Genomic DNA, 11421 nt, shown 5'->3' with positions numbered 1-11421 from the left:
ACTCGCAGCGCATAGAGTGGAGTAGATGGAATAGGCACTGGCTTCAACGCCGAGGTGGGAGGCATAACAACTGCACTGGTAGAAGGTTTTGCTGAAGTGGATGGCATATCAGCTCTCTCTGTACCCACCACCGATGGCTCATCAGACTGGCCTACGGTGGTAGTCGGCTGACCCTTTCTCTTTGGTTTGTGTGCATCCATAAGAGAATACCAAGAGAAGGGCTTCTTTGCCCGAACCTTTGTGTTATAATCTCTGGGCTCTACCCGTGCATCCGTAAGGTACTCAGTGATGGTGTTGGGATACAGGTAGAAGGTATCATCTTGCCTGGCGACCACTGACATGTTGGTCGACATCACGACACCCACATTGATCGGGTACATGAGCATAATAGAGGCGACTAGATCTACCTGTGGAATAGGTAGGTTGGTTTCATTTGGCACGGTTCTAGTATGCTGCATACGAAGGTTTTCCATCCCTTCGCCTCGAAATTTAGGGTGTTCCGCTGAATAGGAACCCCTGCAGTGATCCATAGTGGTGGTGACCCCGGGGCTGCAAGAAGCTCAACTAGCCATGAGCAAGCTGCATCACCCAACGCCACCTTCAGATTACTCACTTTTGTCACTTTGTTCCCTTTGTTTATATGTGCCACATTGACATATAACTATCTGACCAAATACTTCTTGGCATCCACAACTGTCTGGGTGAACCACATCCACCCCTTCCTCTCTCGGAACTGTCTTAGCATGGCTGAATTATACTTGTCAAGATCTTTTAGGTGGAATGGTCGCTCAATAGTGAGCGATCTCACCGGCCACCACCCACGGAAACTGGTGAAGGCAACTAGACTCACAAAATGGTCCTCCCAGACCTCTTTCTTCTTCGACCTCTCAAGGCTGGCAACTGTAGTATCACCCCCTAGGCCATCATCCAGACTATCATCAACAGTGGCTACTGGTGCCTCAGGGACAGGTGTAGAAAAGGGCTCTGAAGCCTGACTGGTACTCTCTGAACACTTGGAGGTGCTATGTGAGGAAGAAGTTTCGTCCCGAAGTTAATACCTTCCATGTGTCTACTGTGGCTGTGATTGGACAGCAGACTGCTCTTGCATTGAGTCGCCCTCCGATGCTTCTCGAGATGGGGCATATGAACTACATTCGGAAGGTTATGGATTTCTTCCTCGGCCTGATGTAGCTTTCTTCATGATTATCTTTTGGAGGGTGAGGGGCAAAGTGCTTTTTCCTCGACCTCTGGAAGGTTCACCCCTCCCCTTTGAAGTATCACCATGGCCACGAGATCTAACCATGTTCTGTAACAAGCAACAACATAAGTCAGTAGTAATTCAAATACACACGGACAATATCACACAATGTAGAACATGAGTGAAGGGTGGGGAAGTGCGGTCCGCACAATTACAAGTGCGGCCGCAGAGTGGGTTGTGCGGACCGCACAATTTGAACTTACGGTCGCAGAAATGGAACTGCGTTCCGCACAATTTTGAGTGCGACCGCAGATTTAAAGTGCGGTCCGCACAATTATCATTTACATTGGACATCCCAAGATGTCAACTCTCTAAAGACATAGAACAGGCTGTTTTGCTGCCGCACACACTTTTCTGTGGCCGCGGTGGGATTTTTGCAGTCCGCACAATTTCTTGTGCGGCCGCAGATTTCATACCCAAATTGATCAGACTTCTAGGGTTTTCAATTTTTGCACAAATTCAACATAGTATTAACAAGTAAACATGCAAATCAATTTACCCAGTCCCCATAAAGCAATTAGCAATTGACCCATTACAGATTAAACACCACATGGTAGTAAAATTGAAATCTATTGACAAATGGCCTAAACTACCGAAAAAATTATAAATTAAACTAAAACAAATTGAAAAATTCTATGTGTAATTGAAGCATACCAGATATGAATGAGTGTAACTAAGTGATAGCAGATATGGATGGAGTGTGGCAGATGATTGAACAGATGATTTCAAAGTGTTAGAGTTTAGAGTGCTCAGAGAGGGGAAAAATATACATTAGCCCTAAGGCTACTATTTATACTGACGGGCTAGCTTGGGGAACAAAGGAGGAGTGCCGCAGAATTCCTTCTGCGGTACGCACTCTGTTACCTAAGGCTCAAATGCCCTTGATGACCTGCGATCTGCAAAATTTGGGGTGTAATAGCAGAATTTGATTTGCGGCCGCAGATTGGCCATTTCTCTGACAGATCAAGCTTCATAGAGTTTGCATTTTCTATTTCCAAGGTGTGCGGTCCGCATTGAAATTGTGTGGCCGCAGTTGCCTTCTGGTGTAGTTCTTGTAAAACACACTCATTCCTACAACACACTTCAAATCTAGTTAGCACAAAAAATAACACCTATCTACAAAAGAAGAAAAGAAAAAGAAAAGAAAACATGGGTTGCCTCCCAAGAAGCGCCTGATTTAATGTCGTGGCACGACGCAGATTATCATCACTTCAAATGAATAACTGCCACCACATGGCCATCATCAACTTATCCCAAATAATGCTTCACTCAGTGACCATTGACTCGGAATACCTCATCATTTTTGTTCTTCAAGTCCAATGCACCAAAAGGTGTCACACCCACAATTTCAATGGGACCACTCCATTTAGATTTCAGCTTTCCGGGAAACATCTTCAATCGTGATTTAAACAACAACACAAGATCGCCCAACTTGAACTCCTTGTTTTCGGATGTATTTGTCATGAAGGTACTTCATCTTCTCTTTGTAAAAGGAGAACTTGCATATGCATAGTACCAGAATTCATCTTGTTTATTCAAATGTGCAACCCTCAAGTTAGCGGTTGCATCCCAATCAAGATTCAACTTCTTTAAAGCCCACATGGCTTTATGCTCAAGTTCCACCAGAATATGACAAGCTTTTCCAAACACCAACCGGTATGGAGACATCCCAATAGGAGTTTTGTAAGTAGTCTGATAAGCCCATAGTGCATCATCAAGCTTCTTTGACCAATTCGTCCGATTAGCATTCACTGTTTTGGACAAAATACTCTTTATCTCCCGGTTGGAGACTTCAACTTGATTGCTAGCTTGTGGATGATAGGGAGTCGTAACTTTATGAGTGACACCATACTTGCTAAGCAAAGTGTCAGACGCGTTGTTGCAAAAATACGACCCCCCATCGCTTATGATAGCCCGCGGAGTACCAAATCTTATGAAAATATTCTTCTTCAAGAACGCCACCACACTTCTTGCTTCATTGTTGGGTAGAGCAACGGCCTCCACCCATTTAGACACATAATCAACCGCGACCAAGATGTAGGTGTTTCCACAAGAACTCACAAAAAGACCCATGAAGTCAATGCCCCACACATCAAAGATATCAATCTCCACAATGGTAGTGAGAGGCATTTCATTCTTCTTCGAGATTCCACCGGCCCGTTGGCATTCATCACATCATTTCACCATATCACTTGCATCTTTGTAGAGAGTGGGCCAATAGAATCCGCAACTTAGCACTTTGGCCGCCGTTCTTGCTCCGCCATGGTAACCACCATAAGGCGAAGAATGGCAAGCCTCAAGAATTACATTTTGCTCTTCGTCCTGTACACATATTCTAATTAGACCATCCGTGCAAATCCAGAAAAGGTATGGCTCGTACCAATAACAATCTTAACAATCCCGTTTGAGATTCTTCCTTTGATTTGAAGAGAGCTTATTCGGGATAATTTCACATACAAGGAAGTTTGCTAGATCCGCGAACCATGGCACCTCCTTCATTGAAATACCTAAGAGTTGCTCGTCGGGGAAGGAGTCATTGATTTCAAGGCCATCATTCGGCCTCCTCTCCTCCTCCAAACGAGACAAGTGGTCCACCACTTGATTTTCACTCCCCTTTCGATCTTGGATGTAAATATCAAACTATTTCAATAATAGCACCCATCTCATCAACCTAGATTTTGAATCTTTCTTGCTTATAAGATAGCGAAGTGCCTCATGATCTGTATGAACAATAACCTTTGCACCCATCAAGTATGGGCAGGACTTCTCAATTGCAAACACAATGGCAATGAGCTCTTTTTCTGTAACGGTGTAATTGACTTGGGCATCATTCATGGTCTTACTATCATAGTAGACCGGATGAAAAATCTTATTGATGTGTTTCCTCAAAACTTCCCCAACCGCTACATCACTAGCATCGCACATAAGCTCAAAAGGAATACCCCAATTAGGAGCGGTGATAATGGGAGTGGTTGTCAACTTGAACTTTAGCAATTCAAAGGCTCTCATGCAATTGTCATTGAAGTGAAACTTAGTATCTTTCTCTAAAATTTTGCACAATGGGTTCACCACCTTAGAAAAATCCTTTATGAAGCGCCTGCAGAACCCCACGTGACCCAAGAAATATCTCACGCCTTTCACTGAGGTTGGAGGTGGAAGTTTAGAAATCACCTCTATCTTCGCCATGTCGACCTCAATGCCATTATTTGAAATCTTGTGTCCAAGGACAATGCCTTCCTTGACCATGAAATGGAATTTCTCCCAATTCAATACCAAGTTCGTAAATTCACACCTTGCCAATACTCTATCCAAATTTACTAAGAAATCATCAAAGGAATCCCTGACTACCAAGAAGTCATCCATGAAGACTTCAAGATAGTCCTCTACCATATCCGTAAATATCTTCATCATACACCGTTGAAAATTCGCCAGTGCATTGCATAAGCCAAATAGCGTCCGCTTGAAAGCAAAAGTGCCATAGGAAAAAGTGAAAGTTGTTTTCTCTTGATCTTCTGGGACAACAAGGATTTGGTTGTAGCCCGAATATCCATCTAGAAAGCAATAGAAAGCACGACCGGCCAACCTATCAAGCATTTAGTCAATGAAGGGGAGTGGAAATTGGTCTTTCCTTGTGACTTTGTTTAGCTTCTGATAGTCCATACATACTCTCCACCCGGTCACTATTCTTGTGGGAATCGAATTGTTCTTGTCATTGATGACGACTGTTATGCCCCCTTTTACGGGACACATTGCACCAGAGAAGCCCACGAACTATCGAAAATAGGGTAGACTACCCCGGCATCTAACCATTTGATGATCTCCTTTTTGACAACATCTTGCATGGCTTCATTGAGTCTCTTTTGATGTTCAATTGATGGTTTGGCATATTCCTCCAAGTTAATCTTGTGCATGAAAAATGCGGGGATTATTCCCCGAATATCCTCCAAAGTTCACCCAATAACATTCTTCCTCTTGTGGAGCACCGCCAATGTAGAGTCAACTTGCACGTTAGTCAAACAAGAGGAAAGAATAACCAGTAAAGTTGAAAAAGGGCCAAGAAATTCATACCTAAGATATAGAGGCAATGGCTTCAACTCCAAGTTAGGAGGCTCTTGAATTGAAGGCTTTGTAAGAGGAGTCTTCCTATTCTCAATATCCAAGGAAAGTTTCAGGGGTGCATAGTTGTACGACCCCATTCCTTGCAAGGAATCCACACATTCCATGAAACCATACATCTCGTCATTATCAAAGTTGAGCAAGACGACCTTCAACATATCGCCCACATTAACCATGGCACTTGTATCATCAATAATCACATCGGTCACCAAGTCCACGAAAGAAGACACTTCATTGCAATTTGGTTGCCGCATAGATTTGCACACGTGGAACACCACCTTTTCATCACCCACCCGAAAAGTGAGTTCTCCGGCTTCCACATCAACAAGAGCCTTCCACGTAGCAAGGAAAGGTCTACCAAGAATAATCGACACCGCATAGTCCACTTCACAATCAAGAATAACAAAATCCGTCGGGATAATTAACTTATCAACATGAACCAATACATCTTCAATCACCCTCAACAGTCTCTTCATTATACGATTGGCCATTTGTAATCTCATAGATGTGGGTCTAGGTTGACCAATTCCCAAGGTCTTGAAAATCGAATAGGGTATCAAATTTATACTCGCCCCAAGATCACAAAGAGGTTTGGCAAACTCGGCACTTCCAATGGTGCAAGGAATTGTGAAAGCACCGGGATCTTCCAACTTAGGAGTCATCGAATGCCCAATTGCACTCACTTGGTGAGTGACTTTGATACTTTCAAAATTCATCGACCGTTTCTTTATCACCAAGTCCTTCATATACTTTGCGTATCCGGGCATTTTCTCTAAAGCTTCAACTAATGGCACATTTATCTAGAGACTCTTCATCATATCAATGAACTCTTTGAATTGATTCTCGCCATTTTTCTTGGCAAGCCTTTGAGGATATGGAGGAGGTGGATTATTCAATGGTGCCTTAGCCTTTTGCACTACCGGTTCCAGTATGTCAATCACATGCTCCCTAGACGGGTTCACTTCCTCTTGAGTCTCTTCCACCGTGTCCTCAATATCAATCCACACTTCATCATTTGCTTGCACTACATTGGTTGTGATCTCCTCTTCTTCTACCACTTGCTCAACATCCACAAGTTGCCTTTAACTTGAGGTGGGTGCATTACCACCTCTTCTACTTCTTGTAGTAACGGCCATGGCATCCCCGTAGTTTTCCCACCCTTCGGGTTCACCACCGTATCACTTGGTAGTGCCTCCTTAGGATGAGATTTAAAGCTTGAGAGATTTGACCCATTTGCACCTCTAGATTGCGGATCGATGTGTTGTGTGAAGCAAGTTAGGCATCAGAATTGGCGTTCTTCTCCATCATTTGCTTGAACATGTTCTCAATACGGCCAATTTCATTGTTGGAAGAACTAGGACTATGGGAAGGATAAGGGGGTGGGTTGCTAGGTTGTTGATACATCGGGGGCCTTTGAAAACCCGACCCCAATTTTCTTGATTGTTATTCTACCCGCCTTGATTGTTGCCTCCCCCATTGCCTTGGTTATTATTGTTATGCCAATTCCCTTTATTATTGCTTCCACTCCAATTGCCTTGATTGTTTCCATTATTCCAATTACCTTGGTTGTTAGAATTCCAATTGCCTTGATTATTTGAAGGTCTCCATTGTCGTTGACTAGGGCCTTGAAAGTTGTTCACATATTGTACCTCTTCCTCTTGGTCATTATAAGAACCATCTTGATCAAATCCATTATCATCTTGCACAAAATTTTCCACTCTTTATTGCACTTGTGGACCTCTTGTTCTTCGCTTGTTCACCATCATATTTACACCCTCCATTGCATTGACTTGCCTCGGGTTTTGTGCTTGTTGAAGTTGAGCCTTTGCCAATTGGTTCATGGTCGTAGTCAACTCGGCTTTGGCTTGTCCATGATTATGCAAATCTTTTGGATAGTGAATCACAATGGGGTCACCTTGTGGAACATTAGCCCGAGATTGCCATGCCGAAGAAGTATCCGCCATCTCATCCAAGATATCACATGCCTCCGCATAAGGTGTAGTCATGAAGTTCCCACCGGCAATTTGATTCACTACACATTGGTTGGTGGTATTGATCCCCCGATAGAAAGTTTGTTGAATCATGTTCTCCATCATATCGTTGTTGGGGCACTCTTTCACCATTGTTCTATACCTTTCTCATATCTCATGTAGTGGTTCATTGGGCTCTTGCTTGAATGCTAGAATTTCTTCCCGAAGAATAGCCATGTGCCCGGGAGAGAAGTACTTAGAGATAAATTTCTCTGCTAGTTCATCCCAAGTATGAATGGAATGATTTGGCAAGCGTTCCAAACAATCTAAAGCTTTCCCTCGTAGAGAGAAGGGAAAAAGCCTTAGCCTCAAAGCATCCTCGAAGACATTTATTTGTTTGCTCCCCCAACATGTACCGGCGAACCCCTTCAAGTGTTTATATGCATTTTGACCCGGTGCACCGGTGAAGAACCATCTTTGCTCGAGAAAAGTGAGTATCATGTTGGTTATTTGGAAGTTGCCCGTCCTAATACGGGGAGGGACTATAGCAATTGCATACCCTTCATTCGGCAACACCCGGTGTCTAGCCGCTCGTCGTGGAGGTGGGTGTGGAATGGGAACATTATCATGAGGCAGTCGGCCTCGTCTATTTGCTTGAGGTTCAAGAGGGACCTCGTCCTTTTGATCATCCTCAACGTCCACATCCGCCAAAGGTAAGTTTCCGAGCTCATTGTTTGCCATGATTGCACCTACAATTTCTTAAAATGTTTGTAACAAGTAAAGAAAAGAAGATATCCAAAAAACATACCTAAATATATAGCTAACACCGTTTTGTAGCTACCCAGAAATACCTCAATTCGAGGTTATGAAAATGGTCGATGCAATAATAATACCCAACAAAGTCGGGGTCGAATTCCGCGGCTAATCAAGTAGCTCGTCAAATCTCTACAATAGCGAGTCCTTCACTCTACGCAAGCCTACTCTCCGGTCGTAAAGAAAAATAAGGGAATTAAACATGCAAGGATAACTCAATTAGTATAATTAAAGCATGACGTGAACCTAAGTCTACCCGGACATAATCAGGAATTCTAGCATACGTACTCATACGTGCCCAGCTCCCACAACATGTAGCATATAACAAGAATAACACCTACGAGATGAATTCCCCCTCACAGGGTTAGACAGGAGACTTACCTCGCTCCGAAGTTTCTTAACCGTCTACAACGCCTGTCTAACACCTCAAACCAAATGCCCAACGATCCGAAACTAGTCAAACAATCACGAAAACCATTAAAAATATGGTCCAACATCATAATTAATTAGATTATAACAATTTCCAACTCCGCTCGAAAAGTCAACAAGGTCAACCCTCGGGTACTGATCTCGTCCAAGTTAACACCTCAATTTGAGGTTATGAAAACGGTCGATGCAATAATAATACCCAACAAGAGTCGGGGTCGAATTCCGCAGGGAGCTATATGTATGGGAGTTAGTAATATATATCGTAGCGTGTGAGTTTGTCTATCTAAATTTGTACTTCCGCAAAATTAGGTTGTTTTAAAATTTAATTTGAACTACGATTGCAATTTAAGAAATAAAACTAGAATGTTTTTTTTGTTTTTCAAATGTTGTAAAAAGTCCTAGGGCTATGACCTTCACCTAGGTGTTTGCCTAATGGGATATAAATTCTAAAGCTTATTTTATTGGTCGGGGTATATTATAGCTATCAACACTCAATTACCCACTCAATACCTCTCGGTCAGAGAGTGATTTTGCCCAATTTGGCTTTCTCAAGTCCAAATGGGTATTGACCAAAACGGTTGATAAAAGCTCAAGTCGGGTTGTTAGTATCTCTAGGTTCAATCCTTGAATTAGGCTTATCAATCTCTCGATTGACCCAATTTCTTATTAACCAAGTTTTCCTAGACTAAGTCTCTCTTTCTCAAGTAGAGACTAAGTAAAATAGGCATGAACTAATATTTGCAACCATTAATTTCACAATTAAAAGCAAGAACAAGGCTAAATAATAAATATCCAACCATAAACAAGCAATAAATTAAACACCCATTAAGTTTACACACTAGGGTTGGCTCACAACCCTAGTGAAAATCTAGCTACTCATGCTTGAAATGGAAGAAATAGAAGAAGAAATGATAATTAAACTCATATTGCTAATTAAAATGACAAAATCTATGTTCAAGTAGCTCAAAATATGAAAAACTACTAAAAAGAGTAAAAGGAAATGGCTACTGTAGCAGTTGATGTCAAATCTTGACCTAAAAATGTAAAACTTGTCTATTTATACAGGGCTGGAAATTTCGGACAAAAATGCCTTTTTGGAGGTTCTGCGGCCGCACAATTCCATGTGCGGTCCGCACTTTTCTTCAACTTGACAGGATTGGAAAACTGCAGCCGCATCATTCTGAACCGCGGCCGCAATGCACTCCTTTTTCGGTCCGCAGAATTATAACTACGACCGCACCTTGCTCTTCTGCAGTCCGCATAATTGTATCTGCAACGACATAGTTCTTCTTCTGCGGCCGCACAATAATTGTGCGGTCCGTAGTTTAGATGGACTTGAAATACAGGTTCTCTAAACTTTGGTCCTGACCCAGCTTCTGCGGCCGCACAATTCATGTGCGGACCGCACTTTGCACCAGTCTCTGATGGATTTTCCTTCATATCATGCGGCCGCAAATGATATTCTGTGGTCCGCACTTATGAGCTTTTTGTGTCTTTTTTGTCCTTGAGTTCAGATTACTCCTTCTTGAGTTGGATTTCATCTCGGGAGTTCAGCTTCCAATATTCCTGCAATTAAGCACATTTTATCAGTTTTCGGGAACACAATTAAACCTTTTTGGACTAAAACGAAAGCTAAAAGGCGCTAATAAGTAGTCAAAATCCCCACTTATCAGGCCTGCGTGCCCGGATTCTGAATATTTTCGAAAATAAACATTACCCACAACACCACGAATTCAAATATGTAATTTATTCCTAATTCCATTTTCAAAATCGTGGTCAAAATCTAAAATTATCAATTCTAGGTTTTTCTCTTAAAATCCTACAATTTCCATAATTTTTCATGTTTAAATATGTATATAACTCATGTATTTAACTTGTAATAAGTGTGAATCACTTACCTCGCGTTGCTTAAAGAATAAATCCTCAAATTAGCTACCCGAATTCGGTCATCCAAGTGAAAAATGAGAGAAATGAGAGCAAAGTCTCGATTTAAAAGAACCCCTCTGCCCAACGATATTTTGCACGTGCGGCCACACAGTCGCACCTCCGACTCCGCACCTGCGGAATGATCCATTGCAGGTGTGGTTCCCTCTAAGCCCAAGCAAATCCGCTTCTGCGGAGCAATTCCGCTCCTGCGGGACCGCTTCTGCGGTCAAAACCCTATTTCCTGCGCACTCGCACATGTGGATCCCTTCCGCTTCTGCAACTCTAGCCCGTCAAATTCATTTCCGCTTATGCGGAATATTCTTTGCATTTGTGGGTTCGTAGATGCAGAAATTTTCTCGCATTTGCGACCTTTCCCAGCTCCAGTCAACCTACTCTTCTGCAACCACTGAACCGCACCTGCGGTTTCGCATCTGTGGCCAAAACCTCGCATGTGCGATTACACCAAAAGCCTTAAGCTTCGGAAATTCTTTAAGTCTAAAATTCTGATTCCAATCTGATTCACACCCGGGCCCACCGGGACCCCTACCAACCATACCAACGCATCCTAAAACATGATACAAATTTAGTCGAAGCCTCAAATCACGCAAAACAATATCAAAACTATGAATTGACTATCGAAACCTTTCTTTAAACTTTCAAACTTTTAAACTTCGCGAAACGCGTCCGAATTACACTTAAACATCCAGGAATGACGTCAAATTTTGCGTGCAAGACACAAATCACGATACGAATATATTCCAAGCTCGGAACCCCAAACGAACATCGATAACATCAAAATTCACTTCAAATCAAACTTAAGAAATCCTTAAACTTTCAAAATGTCAATCTTCCATAATAAGCGCCGAAATGCACTCGGGCGACCCGATACTCAACCTGAAAATACGCCCA

This window comes from Nicotiana tomentosiformis, chromosome 6, assembly GCF_000390325.3.
Source record: "Nicotiana tomentosiformis chromosome 6, ASM39032v3, whole genome shotgun sequence".
Lineage (NCBI taxonomy): Eukaryota > Viridiplantae > Streptophyta > Magnoliopsida > Solanales > Solanaceae > Nicotiana > Nicotiana tomentosiformis.
Note: the sequence above shows the minus strand (reverse complement) of the source record.